The sequence below is a fragment of the Crotalus tigris genome, unplaced genomic scaffold, assembly GCF_016545835.1.
Source record: "Crotalus tigris isolate CLP2741 ecotype Arizona unplaced genomic scaffold, ASM1654583v1 scf7180000017536.10889498, whole genome shotgun sequence".
NCBI lineage: Eukaryota > Metazoa > Chordata > Lepidosauria > Squamata > Viperidae > Crotalus > Crotalus tigris.
In genome coordinates, this window is record NW_024096460.1 from 2,289,052 (window position 1) to 2,307,589 (window position 18,538).

The 18,538-nt window shown below is 36.7% G+C and overlaps 1 protein-coding gene across 6 annotated transcripts in view; it reads left to right on the top strand.

The window, feature by feature from the left end:
• Nucleotides 1-18,538, top strand: part of GRK5 (G protein-coupled receptor kinase 5) — a 192,902-nt gene that overhangs the window by 74,855 nt on the left and 99,509 nt on the right. Inside the window, exon 5 of one of the 6 annotated variants that reach the window (XM_039365936.1) lies at nt 4,086-4,199. The exons of the other annotated variants lie outside the window; for them this stretch is intronic. The gene's annotated coding sequence lies outside the window, so the exon portion shown is untranslated. The remainder of the gene's footprint in view (nt 1-4,085; nt 4,200-18,538) is intronic. 6 annotated transcript variants of the gene reach the window in all.

Consider the following 18,538-nt stretch of genomic DNA (forward strand, 5'->3'; position numbering starts at 1 on the left):
ATATCTTTCAGCCTTCACTGAATTGTTCTTGCTGTATCTTTTAATATGTTTTGGAGTCTGAATGAACCATATTTGCATATGTAATTACATTTTTCTTGCTGAAATGGTCTCCAACATAAAAAGGATTTGTAGGAAAAGCTAAAGGTGAAATTGTTGGACTTATTATTCCTTTTGGGGAATTCTACATTTTTATCAGCTTTTGTCTATGGTTGTGTCTTTTTAAATGTGTATCCTTTTGTATCTCCGTACCATAAATATCTATAAAGTCATTAGCTAAATTGGCTCCATCCAAACCTGCTATTCTATTTGAGGGTTTTATCCACTCTGTTATCCATCCCATATGAATTTATTGACAGGTATTTTGCCATTCTTATAAAGTTCTTTCTGAAATTCTGATTGGCGCAATTTGGGATAGTTTATTTTGGGCAGGATGTCCATTATGATGATTGCAATTTATTCTAACCAAGATTACTTTAAATTCCTCCACCTTTCAAGGTATCTTATTATTTCCTTGTTGATTGTAAGCAATTTGAGATTATAAATTTATAATAATAATTACTTAAATATGTTAAATAATGTGTATATTTAAATACCTTAGCATGATGTGTGAAGTGAACCTGCTATGACAAACCCTCTTCTGTTTCAATTCCAAGTGATATGACAGGTTGGTAAAATCAGCTGGCCCATATTCTTATACTTACTCCTGATATATTTTTACGTGCAATGCACTCTGGCTATAGCCCACCTGAGAAGCCTCTGCTTTCTGTAAGGGGTTTTGTAGAAAATAAAGGCAGATAGGATTCACCGGAACTATGCAAAATCAGCCTAGCAATGGTGACTTGAAAAGACCGTAAAATTTGCTGCTTAACTCTATTCCTGATTTATCACACTTTGAGTGCGGTCCAGTGAAATGCAAACTTTTTTTTTACATCAGCTTTGTGTATGTCTATGTGCGTATGTGTGTTTGTGTATATGTGCTCATAAAGCTATTCTAGCAGATTGCATCTGTCCTTGACTGTTTCAATATGGTAGCTATCTATGTTTATTTGTTTCAGTGTTTAATACATGGCAAAAGATGTTATCACTGTTAATCCCTGTGGGTTCTGGAGGAATTTTTGGTTGGTGAGGATTAGTGGTTCATTCCTTTAACTGGCTGTACACTCAGCTGGCTGCAGGAGCATTTCAAGGGCAACTCAACCATATAAAAGGCCCCGTCATTGACAAAAACCACAGACTCAAACAAGAGCCTTGAGAGAAATTTGGACAGCTCTCCTTGTAATACATTTTTTTAAGCTCACCTAGTTCAGATGTAATTTTTTGCACACAATTTGTGCAAAACAATACATTATTCCCTTTGTTTATTCTTTAGATAATTATTTTATTTTACTTCCAATATAGGGGGTGTCCAATCCTGGCAACTTTAAAACTTGTGGACTTCAACTCCAGAAATTCCCAGCCCACAGGTTTTAAAGCTGCCGAGTTGAACATCCCTGTTCCAATGTTTCTCTTGCACTAATATACACAATTTTCATTTTTTATTTTCCTCTGTGACTTCAGAGCAGAACAACAGTGAAAACCTTGCCAGCTAACAAACGTCAAAGTTCTTTTGGCTTGCCATGAAAGTTTCTGAATGTGGATTACAACGGCTTGACTCTTGTCAATTAATGGTTGTTTGAATACTTCTTCGCTCTTGAATAATACTACTTGTTTCTTTCTTATAACTCTAATTGGCAACAACAAGGAACATTTCAACATTATGGAAAAAAGCCATTTTTGCTTTTTTTAGTAATACATAGTTACTAGTAGACTCTAAACCCAAAATATTATGTGAATTATTTGATATATGATATAAAATTGGACTCTAATCAGACAAAGCAGGAGTCTTAACTGATATTATCTGAAAAACCTAAGTTCTCCACCTCCTTAATTAAGGCAAGTTGTTTACCAATTCTAATAGTGTTATGAGATCCATTGCAGTGGAGCATTAGTGAAGATAGATTTCTGTATATCTTCTTAAAAAGCCAGCATTGGCCATTTTTCATTTTGAAAGGAAAAAATATCATAGCCCACAATGGAGATTTATTACATTCAAACTTTCAGTCTTTATATTATGGCTTGTCTAAACACAGTTTATTAACCCATTCAAAATTATAAGCTGTAAATTATGTAATGGTGAATGTATCCATAAACACCTGTAATATTATGGAGAAGAGCCATCCTCTTTTGACCTTTCTGTTTTGTAAATAATTTTCCGAAGTCTTCCAAGTGAGACAGAATTCAGATTGTAAGTAAGATGTTCACTTTCAATGGTAGGTCAAAATAAAAATATACTTCATTAGTAACACTATTTCTTTTCATACTACCTTTGGCTCTGTCAGAAAAAAAACCCTCTGTTCTGTCTCCAGCCATATAAATATAAACCAGATAGATCAGACTCAGTAACATTATTATAATGATGGCTGATTTAAAATAACAATAACCTTCAGTGCCATGGTTTATCAGGTACATAGCAAAGACATCATATGTTTAAAAAAGTTGTGGTTTGTCTGACTAAGCAAATTAGAATAAATGCAGTATTACAATGGTAAGACACACTAAAGAGGGAGAGGAGTCTACCCTCAAGCTTGTGTATTTTTTTTTCTTCAGTGATTCAGAGACGGCTAATTCATCTAACCTTCCAGAGGCTTGTCAATTCCTAGAGCAAATTCCCTACTTGGATCCGCATGGCAGATCTTGTCTTTGATATGCCAACCTCCCTATGTGTACAGGGTTTCTATTGACGTCAGCGAGATATACTGTCTCTCAAGGATGAGAGAAATCTGGAGTCTAAATTGATCTCGTCAGCAGAGTTTTATCCAATGTTTTCAAAATGGTAAAGGATTATTTTCCCCTTTAAAAGTAATTATGTGTTGATTTTATTGGTAGAACTCACAACAATCATTATTGGAACGTGCATTGTGTATATCTGGCTGCTTTTTTTGAAGGTCAAACATTCACTAAATACTCTGATTAAAATATCATCCTCTACGTTTTTTTTTCCTGTGGATGTAGCTAATTAGTTCTGGTGATCTTACTGCATATTCTAGTGAAAAAAATATTTTGTTGGTGATTGAAGACTGTGCAGAAACATTCTATTCATTCCAGCCTGCTGTGTGATTTTATTTTTTTTAAGAACAGCACATCTGTCAGCATTAAAGCTCAATATTTGCTTTAATGTGTTTGTGACCTTTGGCATTTAAATTGAAGCCTTAAAGATCAAACTGTATTTAGATCAACCATCAGAGCTCTGGGAAGCTATTTTTAGACTATGTTACATTTGAAACTCTTAAATGAATGAAATCATCTTCAGTCAATTGTTAAAATATAATAACAACAACAACAGCAACAACTTTATTGTCACTTTGAATGTACACCAATTGGCATACATCAAAATGAAATTTCGTTGCATACAGCTCTCAAAGGGTCACCACCTCCGATATACACTCCTTGTTTGTGGCCAGCTCAAGTTTCAGATCATCCATTTTAGTCTCTCTGGAGGAAACAATGGCAAACAAGACAGATGGAAATGGAGCTCTATGTGGATTAGCCCTCAAATTAGCTTGTATTCCTGCACAACAACTTCGTCTCCTTTCCTTTTTCTGATCCTGACTCTTCTACCTTTTCCTTAAAGAGGCCTTGCTTCTTTTCGCCCCCGGAGCATGCTGCCACTGCCACCAACTCCTCCAAAAGCCTCTCTCTCTTCCTCTGGGCCTGCCAACAGCCTCATCCAGTTCCTTCGCTCCATAAGCCCTGGGACCTCTCCTCCTTTGGAAACAGCCCTGATTTGCAATAGAATCCATCGCTGGGCCAGCAGTCAGATCTTGCTGCTGGCAGAACAATTACTGTTGTATTTAGTGTGGTTGTAATATAGATGTACAACTGCATTGCACATGCCTTATTTGTGATTTTCTTCTTGGATCTGTAACTCCAGTTGAGAATAGATCATGAAAGTTAACAATTCTCTACTGGGTTTTTAACATTCAGAATTTTTTACGATCCAAGTCTATTTTCTTCCCAGTATTCCTTGATTTTCTCTTTATTGGCAGGGAGTACAGGGGAAAACTGGAACTGCTTCTCATGCTTTGTGGAATGAAGAATGAATTACATAAACATTCAGCTCTGAATTTCAGTCAAAGCCAAGATCTGTCAAGCTTTATGAGGTTTGATGAATGTGCATATTTCTAATTTGAACAAAACATACTGCATGCTTAGTGCTGTCTCTAAAGATAAGATGTGTGGTTTAATGCGGGGTTGGGACATTTTTGAGGGCTTGAGACTTCAATCCATCCTCTCAGTCTTCTGGACAATTGTAGGAGAATGTCTAAGAAGCATGATCAACCTTTTTGGAAATGACAATGGGAAAACCTGTTGGAGACAAATTATCATCATTCCTGTAATTAGATCTGATTGAATTCAGTTTGGCCATTTTGCTGCTGAATTTCAGTAGTGTGATCTTGGGATGCTGGAAGTGGAGTGGGGGCACATGCAGGCCACAAGCTAAGAGTAACCACCCTGCAGCTCAGTGTTTTCCTTCTCTCTAAGTCATTGTTATTTCAATTTTAAATTCAGCCAGGGTAATCACAAACTAAAAGTAAGAATGCTTTCTCAGGCCTAATGAAATAAGGAAAGAGTGATGTATGAGTCTGTCATCTTCATTTCAGTTTTTTAAATCCCTACTATTCTTTAAAATTAGTGGTGGATATAAACAAATTGCCTGTCAAGCTTGTTTACACTGCCCCGCCCTTTTGTTGAATATATGTTTGAGAATTGGCAGGGCTTTGGAACTAAAATCATCCCACTGTTAGTCTGTTGTGACATCAGGGATTTCCATGTCATTAAAAAATCATATGCAGTAAGCAAATGGAGATGGGGATAAATAAATTTCTCCCTTCAGATTTAAATGGAGAACTCTATTGTCCTTGAAGCTTTATTTTTGTATTATTAAATCATAAAATAATGAAAATTCAGGATTTTCTTCTAAATAATGAAAACAGATTTTTTTCATCATGTACTTTGTGATTCCTACATTGGAAATATGAGTCTGTACAGACCCTATTTAGAATCTTATAGAGCTATTCCAGTCATTCTGTAAACTTTAGAAGGCTCTGAAGCAGGGGTCTTCAAACTTAGGCCTTTTATGACTTGTGGACTTCAACTCCCAGAACTCCTCAGCCAGGGCCCAAGTTTGAAGACCCCTGCTCTAAAGCTTTCTAAAGCCCATAACCAACATGTTGATGCCATCTCGAACATATTTTTAGTTTCTTTCATTTTTTTTTATTTTCATGAATCTTTAACATTGTAAAAAAAACAACACCAAAACTTCTTCATGGGCACCCTGGCCTTCCATTGCAGGTGCCAACATTACAAAATGGCCAGATAAGCATTTGGTCCAGGTTAGATAATACAGGTTGTTTTTCCAGGTATTCCTTAAATAGGTTCATCACAATCGCTCTTCTTCTTTTCAAGCTGCACTCCTAGAGCAATATTTAAATGTGACAGATGGAATTATTATAACTCTCTGCTTTTTCTTCCAGCTTCTTAGTATTCCCAAAAAGTGACTGGCAGCATGCTAATTTTCAGGTCTGTATTACGCCATTATCAGCTTGGAGGAAATCATATATTAAGGCAGTGATGGCGAAACTTCTAGAGACCGAGTACCCAAACTGCAACCCAAAACCCACATGCATTGCTGAGTGCCTGGTGGGTGTGGCCCATTGGCTGGGTGTGGCTCATTGGCTGGGCATGGCCCATTGGCTGGGTGTGCCTGCGATGGTAACAGCAGACTGGGTGGGACTAAAAAGTTCAATCAATCAATTCCAACTTTGCAAGATCTTTTTTTTCCCCGCAAGAAGTTGAAATTGACTGATTGAATCTTTTTTTTTTTTTTGCACACGGCAGCGGAGACCTAAAGCGAAAAAGTTTTATAAAACCCAGCTGAAGGCCTAGGACTGGGGCGATGGTGCATGTGCCCACAGAGAGAGCTCTGAGTGACACCTCTGGCACCTGTGCCATAGGTTCGCTACCACTGTACTAAGGAGTCAAAGTTTTGAAGCTAGCCAGAGCTAACCAGGTTGAAAAAAAGACAATAGCTTTGTTAGTTCTGGCTGTAGAAGCCTTGAGTTCTTCCCAATGTTCTCCTAAAATTCCACTACACTTAGTCTCACTATTGATAAATCTAGCAACTTGTTCTATCCAAATTGGTTTTTCTTCAGATACAGAATTTAATATTGGAAGGAGAGGTTTTAGACAGATGTCCTTTGAGATCTATTTGTCCAAGTTGTCCTTTTATCCATTTGAAGAATCAAAAGTGAGAGCCTCCTCTTTAACCATCTCAGAATCATTGAGTTCTCCCTTGACTTCTGAATGGTGTCTTATTCAATGGTGTCTTATTGGTTACTTTCAATACCTCAGCCACAAGGGAATGTGATTCCTATCTATGGAATTGACACTTTCACATCTATACAATGTATTATACTGTACTTCTTTCATTTTGTGGTTGATGAATCCATTTCCCAATTTCGTCTTTTACTACTTGACTTCTCCATAGCCCAGGATAGTTGATATTACTAAACTGAGGTGTCTCATCAGAAGCCCAAGATGCTTGCAGCGCTTTAGCCTGTGGATCAGTCATGAGCATTTTCCCCCTTTTTCTTCCATCACAGTTTATAAGGGTGGCAAAAGATACCACCAGAAAACATTTTCCTACTGCTGCCATAACACTGTACACTTCGGCTGCTTGAACAGAAGATCTGCCTAACACAGTGGTTCTCAACCTGTGGGTCGGGACCCCATTTGGGGTTGAACGACCATTTCAAAATCCGCCATTTTTTTCCCCTTTTCCTTAGCTGTGCTACTCCCTTTTATTCTATTGGCTTTTGAAAGCCAATAGAATAGACTCTCTTGAATAGAGTCTAATTCTAATGGCTTTCAAAAGCCACTAGGAATTGTCCAGGCTGTCTCTGCCCTGCTGAGCCCGCCAAAAGTCCCATTCTGCAAACGGTGCTGCACCAGTTGAGTAGTCCTCGACTTACGACCAGTTGAGTAGTCCTCGACTTACGACCGGTTGGGGGTTGCGGCATTAAAAAGGTTGAGAACCACTGGCCTAACAGGAATCAAATCCCATGTTATTCTTCTAAGTCTGTAACTTCAGTCATTTGTTTTGTCAATCATTGGACAATTGTTCTTCATGCCAACTATTCAGTTCTACTTTCCAGGGCAGGTCCTCTTCTCAGTCTTATTTCACTGGAGGGGTACCCTTCTCCAAGGCATGTTGTAACAACTGATACATCCATATCCAGCTAGAGAGTTCACATATCTCTCTACACCCAATGTGCTTGATCCAAATTGGAAATGTTACAATACATCAACAAATTTGAATACCTCAGTTTTTGAAAGTCCAGACTATTTAATGAGAGTTGGTACATTAACAAAAAGGGTGACATAAAGTCTGTTCCCCTTTTCACTCTAAAGTATACATTTGCATTGGTCGTTTTATCACTTCATCTTTATCCTGGCAATCCATATTACTGATCAATTCAAATATACCAGCTGCCCACTAATATAAACTGCACCCTCACCAAATTCTATTAAGGTTAACCCAGGGACAACTTGCATCATGGAAAAGCAAGCAGTGTATTATCTTTTTACAGAATGATAGGATAGTTTCATAGTTTCTTACTTACATTTTCTTTTTATTGGACTATGTTTCTGCCCTTTATATCCTGACCAGAATCTTGGCAAAGATCAAAGATTAGCAGGATGTGACTAACTGCTTATGTATTAAAAGTTGGTGGCCTTATCAGTCATTTAATTGCTGATATAACCTCTACTCCAGGGACAAACTTTTCATCCAGATTGCTGTTGTTTCCAGATTGGAGGGATTCAATTTCTAGTCCTTGCGGGATGGCTGTAAAGCAGATTATGTTGGTTGCTAAATTAAAATTCTTTGAAGAGTTTATTCACAAATAGCAATTTAACTCTGCAATGTCAGGTCCACAGGTTTTATCCTTACTCCATACTTGAAACATTGAAGTTTGGTTCTCTTATCAATGAAGGGTTCAAACTTTGTATGGAAATTGAACCCACATCCAATGAATCCTCATAGGATGAATCTGGTAACATGGTGCTTCCCAGTGGTCATTTTAACTGAAAATACCCATAAGAAGCCTTCCTCCAGAGAATCACAGAAGTACTTAAGAGTTTGTGAATGTTCAGAATTTCTGTCTAAATATGACCTGATCTGTTTTCCACACATCCTTGGTAGCTTTGGATTCATTTTTTAAAATGAATAATGAATCTATTCATTTTACTCAATGAATAAATATGTTTTTGATTCATTTGTTTAGTTGGATTTTCTTTATGTAATTTTGAAATTTGTGTGGTGAGCAGATCATACATTAAGTCATATTTACATAGAAATTTGTAAAGTTCAAAAAGGTTCACAAACTTTTCAGTCCCATCATACCTACTGAAAGCATGCCATTTGGTTACATGGTTCAACCCTCTATCCAGAACTATGAACTAGATCTTTACGCCAGAGAGATACAATCACTGAAAGAGTTGTTCTGCCTTCAGTATCTTATTATGACCAGACTTTCCTCCAAGAAGTTTGCTTTTGGAAATGAAAAAGTAATTACTTAATTATAACTACATGTCTTGGTGGAGAGAGATTAGCTGAGTTGGAGGAGGAGTCAAACAGGGAATTAGTTGGGAATAGTTACATAGGCACAATAGGTCTGATCACCCTTTAATGCTGTTGAACCTTATCTAGTCTGGACCAGATCAAACTGCCAGTCTGGGAAGATTATTGTGAAATAGGCATTGAGCAATAAAGTAGCTAATTTGAACTCTTTGTGGGTGGGTTTGGTTGTGCCTGGCATTCCTGAGTAATCATCTATGCATTCACCCAATCACTTGGTTTAGACAACTAACTGTTTTTTTGAATCTGGTGGGACTGAAAATTGGAGACAGAACCAGTTGTGTAATATATTGGGGGAAAGAGAGGCATGGCCTAACAGTTCTATAAGAAGAACAACACATGCACAACCCGTAATGCATAATTCCCAAAGAATTGTAGAACAGCAAATATAGGGAAGGAATTAATTTGGGGGGGGAGTTAAATTTAATTTTTAATTTTAATTTTTAAATTAAAATTTGCAATTTAAATGCAAATTAAAATGTCTGCAGTTTGTAAGTGTTCCCAGAGTTGTCTGAGATGGCCATTTGTTTTGTAATTTGATGGAATTAAAACTGTGAAATGGAAACAATGTTTTGAAACATTGTAATGGTAGAATAATAATATAATAGTAAATCTCTACAATTTCTACAAAAAGGAGTCTATTCCAAAAAAATTCTTACAACACTACTTATAAATAGGAACTGGAGATTGATGCTGTTATACAAACTATTTAACCTTCAGCATATTAAATACTGTATAGTTGTGCCAAAAGCAAAATATTTGTGAATCCTTCACTGGATTAATATCTTTCTAAATGCATGAGAATGTAATGGTCTTGGTTATGAGATCACGATGCAGCTGTTATTCTTGCTAGATATGTTTACATTATCTTCTTTCTTCATGAAAAATGTTGAGAGAAGAAAATACTTTTGTCTTTTTGAAAGATTCCGATTTATTCTACCTAATGTAATTATTTTGAGATCATGGGAAAGCTGTTTTTCAACTCTTAAGAATCACAATAGTGCAGTGTTTCTCAGCCTTCTCAGCTTTAATCTTTGTGGATTTCAGCTCCCAGAATTCCCCAGCCAGCATGCTGACTGGAGAATTCTGGGAATTGAAGTCCAGACAGATTAAAGCTGACGAAGTTGAGAAATACTACAATAATGGATGAGTTGTTGATGTTCTGGCATTTGTTGTTTAAATCAAATTCCTGTTTGTAAATACTTTGCTACTGCAAGTTAAGTAGAACTAATTATTGCATTAAAAGAAGGTTGAGATATACTCTAGAAAATATTAATAGATTAAAATACTTCAGTAATTTGTTATTTAGAGTAAATGAAAGCCAGCTTGGTCTAGTGCAGGGGTAGGCAGCCTTGGCTCTTTTATGACTCGTGAACTTCAACTCCCAGAATTCCTGAGCCAGCATGGCTGGCTCAGGAATTCTGGGAGTTGAAGTCCACGAGTCATAAAAGAGCCAAAGCTGCCTACCCTTGGTCTAGTGGTTAAGGCACCAGACAAGAACGGAGGGGGCAGTGAGTTCAATTTCCGCCTTGGCCATGAAACCACATGGATGACTTTGAACCAGTCATTCCCTCTCAGCCCAACCCACCTTACAGGGTTGTTATTGTAGGGAAAATAGGAAGGGGAAGGTATGTTGGATATGTTTGTTACCTTGAGTTATTTGTAAAAAAAATAAAAGTGAGATATAAACAAACAATTGCCTTAATGGCAGTTCTTCAACTGAACATCTTTGAATCCCCAGAAACAATCAACCTTCCTTAGATCAAAGTGACCTTATTGTTAACTTCATTATTTTGGGTAGTGCTTTATTCAAACATAGTGAATTGTACTGGATAGTGTAGTCTTAAATGTAAGCCAGATTATGTCTCCCCTTTTATTTTTATTTTTGGACTCTGGAAAGATTCTGCAGGAGGCCTGTGTTTCAGAGGCTTGTGAAATAAAGACCCCTAGGTATACATCTCTAACAATACTTCTGTTTACATAGAATTTATACCAATACTCTTGAATCTTGCCAAGGCGCTACAGATAGTAAATAAATTAGTTCCAATTTACCTTTGATCAGCAGGTTAACTATTGTACGTGGTTTTGGATCAAGTTATCACTTTTTTCCTTCACAAGATTGGTACAAGGACAGTGTAATGCTTTGTGCAGCATTTGTCTTGAGCTCATTAGATAAATGTTAATCTATAAATTTAATAGGTTGGCAAGATTTCAGCATTACACATATGGTAAAAAAAAATGTTGTTCAAAATATTGGCTCCAAAAGTTTAAAATAGTTTAAAATAAGTAAATAAAATTGATGCTAACTTCACCCTCTGTTTCTTTATTATCTGGTTCAGATTGTAAGACCTGAATTATTCAGAACTGAAGCTTATAGAAGTGCTCCTGCTTGGCTTTTCTGGCAAAGTGGCTAAACAAACCACGGAAATGCCTTTCATTATTTCTTTAGCATTATGTCTGAAAATAGGTTCTTTCAAGCCAAAACCTAAATCACATGCAAACACAGCATGCATTACCCTCTAAGAATGCAGTTCACAACTTGTAATAAGTCAGAACCTAGTTTGTTTCGTTTGGCTTAATGTATCATAGGAACCCAACTATTTGCTTTGTATTCCAAGATTTATGACTTAATCCAGTGCATGAAACAAATGAATAGTTGAACGCTTGACGTATAACACAGCGGTAATGCATAACTCATAATTCAATGGTAAACACAGGTTTGGCATGCAGACAGTATCTCCAGTTTGATAATGAATATTTTTCAGGAAAAAAAATGATCTACTAATGGGCTGGAGAGGCCTCTTCCCTCATGGAGATCCTAGAAAGCTTCTGCCAATCAGAGCCTGGACTCTTAAGCTAGATACTCTAAAGGTGTAACTTGGCATAAGGCAGTCAAATAAACCCATATTCAGTATATTTCCTTTGGCTCATATTCAGAGTTCTCAGAATTCATTGGCACATTCAGAGGTACACTTTGGAGATTGCTGTACTAAATCATGGCATTCCCCCAACTTTTTACAATTAGATCTTGGCCAAGAATAAAGGAGTCACACAATTTCTCTTTATTTAAAATATTTCTTCATCACTAAAGGTGAGTCTGCCAGCATGCATAATCTATATAGTAGCGTGCAAACATTAAACAAATATATAAAAGCAATAATTAAAAGGAAATCAAAAACCAGTTCAGAATATATATTTAATTCTATTTAAGACATCTTCAGAATGTCTAGGGCCTCTAGGCAAACAGGAAGGTTTGAATTTGGACAGGAGGAGGATACAAAATCAACCAGGGTCTGCTTTAAGGATTTGTTTAAAGCTCTTATAAGCTTTTTTGGAAAACTTTGAAGAGCATCGTATGCCTCTAGACCAGTGGTTCTCAACCTTTTTAATGCCGCGACCCCCAACCGGTCGTAAGTCGAGGACTACTCAACCGGTTTTAAGTCGAGGACTACTCAACTGGTGCAGCACTGTTTGCAGACTGGGGCTTTTGACGGGCTCAGCAGGGCAGAGACAGCCTGGACAATTCCTATTGGCTTTTGAAAGCCAATAGAATTAGACTCTATTCAAGAGAGTCTATTCTATTGGCTTTCAAAAGCCAATAGAATAAAAGGGAGTAGCACAGCTAAGGAAAAGGGGGAAAAAATGGCGGACTGCATTGTTTGGCGACCCCCATGAAATGGTCGTTCGACCCCAAATGGGGTCCCGACCCACAGGTTGAGAACCACTGCTCTAGACAGCATCATCCTTTTCTATCAGTATCAACTGATATGATCTGCCCACTGTTGCTATGTCCCAAGTCCTGTTCCTATGGGCTAGAAATTAGGATAAATTAAGGGAAATTTGAGCTGTTGAGTGGACTACTCTTGCTAAGGCCACAGCCCTTTTTTTGGAATCCAAATTTTTACTTGCGTTGTGTGCTTAAACACGAAGGTGCCTTTGTAAAGACATTCCTCGGTTATATTAAGTGTTTTCTATTCATCTCTCTATAAAAGTATATAAGAAGATGTATAAACTATCTCTGTGAAAGTCTTTGAGAACAGATTCTATTAGCCAATAACCAGTGTGAGGTTGAGGCCCAGTTTAAAAAACAAATATTAAGAATTTGTTAAATATTTTAATTGTAAAAATCAGAAAATAACTACCTTTTACAGAAAAAGTGATAGCCCGTGTGACAATAAGACGATACATAGTCATGTAAGACTGTGTGTATATGCACAGGAGACAGATATATGTATAAGTATAAATTTATAAATGCATGGTAATGAAATACAAGAGCCGAGGTGGCGCAGCAGTTAGAGTGCAGTGCTGCAGGCCACTTTAGCTGACTGTGTTCAGCAGGTCAGCGGTTCAAATCTCACCAGCTCAAGGTTGACTCAGCCTTCCATCCTTCCGGGGTAGGTAAAATGAGGACCCAGATTGTTGGGGGCAATGTAAATATATATATATATATATATATATATATATATACATTGCTTACTGGTGTACACAGCTTAGAGAGTGCTTGCACTTAAAGCGGTATATAAGTCTCATTAAATAAATAAATAAATAAATAAATAAATAAATAAATGTTCGGAAACCAACCCACAAGCTCAGAGAATGAACCTTTACCCGTATTTATAAATATTTTCAAATGTACAAAAAGAGAAATATTAAAATGATAAAGCAAAACACTCTTGACTTCTGCCTTTTGCACATATTTTAATGTGAAACAGAAGCCAAACATTTTGCTTTAAAATAGGTCTGTGGTATTGCCAGGTACAAGGTTTAATGCCCCCCACACAAACCATACCTGGAAATTTCTTTGATGTGCTTTTTGTAATTACACAGATACACCATCTCTAACATCGGAAGCCAAGATTTCTATCACTTGTCTGTCAAATGTCAGTTCTCTGCTTTAAAGTAACATTTGCAGATAAGTTCAGAAGTAATGGTACTCTTCTCAGCTTCTCACCAAACTTTTTTTTGTTACTAAAATTATAGGGAGGAAGGAAGGATGAAAGGAAGGGGAGGAAGGGGAAGAAGGAGGAGAACGGGTGGGATCATTAAGCAAGGTGATCATGTGGACACCTTGCTTAACAATCATCATGACTTGCAACCTTAAGGGGTAAGTTCCATTGTTTCATCTGCAGGAAAAGATTACTTGCAGACATTTCACTGCCAGACTAGATAACATCCTCAGTGCTCCAAGGGAGTGGGGTTTGCTCTCATTTTATATACTAGTAGCTTGCCCTGTCATTTTCGGTGGGGATGGTCTTGGTGGCTTCTTGATTGGGCAGTTATTTACTGTGTTGGTAGTTCCTTGATTGGGGTATTGATTGCTTTTTGATTGTGGGATTTGTTACAAAGTTGTTTTGTTTTTACACTGTTGTAACTTTAAATGATTGCTAAACGAGATAATTAACTAGTAAGGAGTACCTGCAGAAGCAAAGAAAAAGGAAATAATACAATATTATAGAGTATACATCAGCCGTATGTGGGGACACTAAAAATATCCTCTTGATTCTGAAAGAGAAACTAACAGCAAACCAACTTAGAAAGGAAATGCATGCTTGGTTGGCTTCTAGGAGTGGAAAGATCTGAGAAAGTTCCAACAGGCTCTCTCATAAGAACTTGATAAACAATGGGATCTACTTCTGATTAAATATGGGTACAATCATGCTGTAAATCTGTTAATCTTGGCTGTTGGTTTGATCTCCAGACTTGGTAATTAGGTTGCAAACATTTTATCTCCATTTGGGGGGGACATCAAACCAACAGCCCAGCTACCAAACCGAGCTACTAATATTCAAGCACATCTGTTAATCTCTCTGGTAATGCCTATTATGACAGGCTATTTAAATATTCATAAGCACCAGCAAGGGGCAAGAGAGGATCTATGCATCATAGTGCATAAGGTGAAAACTGAAACTTATGCACTTGCATCGGATGTCGAGACTCATGTATATAGGGATAGAATTTGCATCAAGACCATACTGACCTTAGCTTGCTGAGGATGTGATATAAAAATTGTGAAACAAATGTAGTCAGTGCTTTGGCCACAAAATGCTGTGAGAATGAATTAATGTATACATATGCAGTAGAGTAAGAAATGAATTGAACTAAACATAAGACAGGTGGTAAGTGGATTTATACCACTATATTCTTTCTATTTATAAATCTTAATTTAGCCAATTAGCTTGGAATATTGGGGGGGGGGGCTTCTGAGAAAATTTTCCAAATAAGTGTGTTAATCTTGGTGTTAATATCTGCTCAACTGGATGTCACTGTTTGATGGGGAGATGTTTTGTCTTTTTGTTTCCTTTTTGGCTTTTTGATAGTCCTTTTTGAATGGTATGTAGATGTTGTTTATCTCTATGCTTCTGTTGAAGGCTGATTTGCAAAAGAATAATCAAAAAGCCAAAAAAGAAACAAAAAGACCCAAACACCTCCTCACTGGCAATCAATACCCAGATGAACAGAGAATAACAAACACTACACTAATTAAGGAACAATCAACACAGACAAACAAGCTAACAGTAAACAGCAGCCCAATCAAGAAGCCATTAAGCCCACCCATACCAAAAATGACAGGGCAAGCCACTAGTATATAAAATGAGAGCAAACCTGACTCCCTTGGAGCACTGAGGATGTTACCTAGTTTGGTAATGAAATATCTGCAAGAAAACAGTAAAGCTTAGAGAAACACCAACAGTTCAATCCTGTACTACAAATATTTTCTTCTATCGCAACTTTAGATGCTACCACCAAACTAAACATGTTGGACCTCATGCCATAGAAACTCGGGAATTTTGTTCTTTTGTCCATGCATGGAATTGACAACATTAAAGCAGTTAAGATGAAGTTATGATTTTTAGGGGAATTACTTTCACAGGTATTGCTTTTCTTGCAGATGAAACAATGGGACCTGCCCATTATGATCGCAGGTCATGATGATCCTTAAGCGAGACGCCCACATGATCGCTGACATTTGACAGACAAGTGATAGAAATCTTAGCTTCCAATATCAGCAATGGTGTATCTGTGTAATTACAAAAAGCACATCAAAGAAATTTCCAGGTATGGTGTGAGGGGCATTAAAATCTGTACCTGACAATACCCCAAGCCTATTTAAAAGCAAAATGTTTGGCTTCTGTTTCACATTAAAATAGGTGCAAAGGGCAGAAGTCAAGGCATTTTGCTTTATCATTATAATTTAATCTGTTTTTGTACCCTGAAAATATTTATAAACATACATACTTTTATACATATTTGTCTCCTGTGCATATGCACAGTCTTACATGACCATGTATCGTCTTATTGTCACATGGACTATCACTTTTTCTGTAAAAGTTAGTCATTTTCTAATTTCTCCAATTTAAATATTTAACAAATCCTTAATGTTTGTTTTTTAAAGAGTACAATTGATACAAACTGTATCAGTCTCGCAATGGTCATTGGCTAATAGAATCTATTTATCATAAAATTCCAGGGCATTGGTTGTGACAAATGTTTCTAATGCTGTTAGCACAGATGTATATCAATGTGCAGTGTACAATTTACAATGAGCATAATCAAGATAGAATTACAGAAATGGTCATATGACAAAATTGTGTTCTAATGGAAAACTTGTTATTTTTTAAGTAACTTGGATTGCTTTAAGTTTCAGGAACGTTCTGTAAAAAAGTTTTCTCTGTAGATTATGTGTCTTTTTTCCTATTTTATTTTTTCCTAGTTTACAGTATTTTCTATCATTTAACAGTTGAAAACTAAATTTGGGAGTTATTTTACAATAGTGCTCAGAACTTCTGGTACTTAAGAATCATTTCTATGTTTATGGGACTCTTGTAATTAAAATTAAAAATTGACTTTAAAAAATTAGTAATCCTTATTTTCAGGATGTAAACCACAGTATAAGATGAGGTGATAATTAATAGTTACCAAAGTCACAAAAGGAACTAGGACAATTAACATGGTCACTTTCCCAATCCTCAATTAACTTAACATCAGCTTAAATCCTTGCCCAGAATTAAGGCAATAATTTTTTAATTCAAAAAAGGAAGAAATCTAGATAACCAGACAACAACTTTGTCTATGAAAGTTGGAGTTACTATTATTTAAACTATCTTGTCTAGAAATTTTACTGGGATTATTGATGGGGGGGGAACTGAGGAGTTCAAATAATGTTTTATATATCACTAAAGAGTTAATGAAGTCTTGACATAGCATTCAGTTTTGACTTGCATAATGGAATGCCTTTTGCTTTTATGGAATCAAAATATCATCCCTCATTTGCCTTAAGGGGTTAGGAACCTATCCACTTTATTTTCAACGTACAGACATTATCTTGTAAGTACATGGCATCATGGCTTGTGTGAACAACCTTAGAAAAGAGGAAACAGCCATTAATCAATGTTATTCATTGTATAATTAAATCCATGACCTCTGACTTTACATCATTAACTGCTGGATTCAGGGAAAGATTGCACCACAACATCTGTTCATTGTCAATCTTCAAGCAGTTTTTATTTACAGAGGATCTTAGCCTTTATCTAGTGCCAGACAAATACTTACCCTTATAATGAGAACTACTATTATACTGCCAAGCTAATGCTGTTTTAACCTGAAGACCAGAGACTACAAACAATGGACCTTTGCATTGGCTGTTGTTTTTTTTATAAAAACAGCATATGTGACATGTGGCATTGGCTAAAGAATGGATTTAGCCTTTACGTTGACCACCAAAAACACCATGCATATGCTGTATATTCATCTAAATTATAGCCTTCATAGCTCCTGAATCTACTCCATGTTGACACCTAACACTTTATATTGATAGCAATGGTATGTGAAAGGAGTAATTTGGACTTAACATGATTGTACAGGGACCTTAAGAATGAAAAAAATACAGCATAATGATTTACTTGATAACATCTGAAGTGTATATGGTTGCTAAGGGTCAACAACTAATTGATGGCACATAATCAATATGATGCCTTAGAACAGAAGTGGACTTTATTAGGCAGTGGCATATAACAAATGCACTTATGCACTAATGCTGGAAACATTTCTTATTTTGTAAGAATGATTTGTGGTTTGGTAATTTACATGCAAGTAAATTTTATAATGATGTGAGCTTTGTTCTAGCAATCTTCTGAATGTGTGGCGATCTAAAAGTGGGTCAAGAAATGTCAGAATACATTGTAAATCAGTTTGATCTATTGTCTGCTCCACTCTTCATGATTCACATAGAGCTCTTCAGAAGGGCATGTGTGCATGTTCAGATGAATGTACTTAGATGCATGCCTACACTTGGGAATTCTGTTTAATGCAGATTTTTGATTGCTTGAAGGTTTATAAATCTACAGATTTCCACAGAAAATGTGCACCAGATTGAAGGGCCACAATTGAGGACAGAACTAATGTGTACGTCCATGCATATTGCTTTATTGCCACTTGTATTTTGGCTTTTTGCTCACATTCCCATTCTTAGCTATGACTTGTTCAGCCTGACATTTGAAAATGGGCAAAATCAGGTTCCTTACTCTTGTAAAGCCATGAGTCCCATAAATCTTTACACTTAATTAGTTACTATAAACAACAGTCAGATTTGTTCAGCTATTCAGAGGATTCCCACGTAACCTCAAATATCCATCTCTACAACATAAGGCTCGAAATGAAGCAATAGAAATTGCATGTTAGATCCTCATAATGCTCTAAACCAGGGGTGTCAAATTCCCGGCCCTTGAGCCGGTTGCGTCATGCTGAAACCTCACCCACCCCATTGCCAGCAATGGAAAAAAAGTCGCGATACATCGCAACATG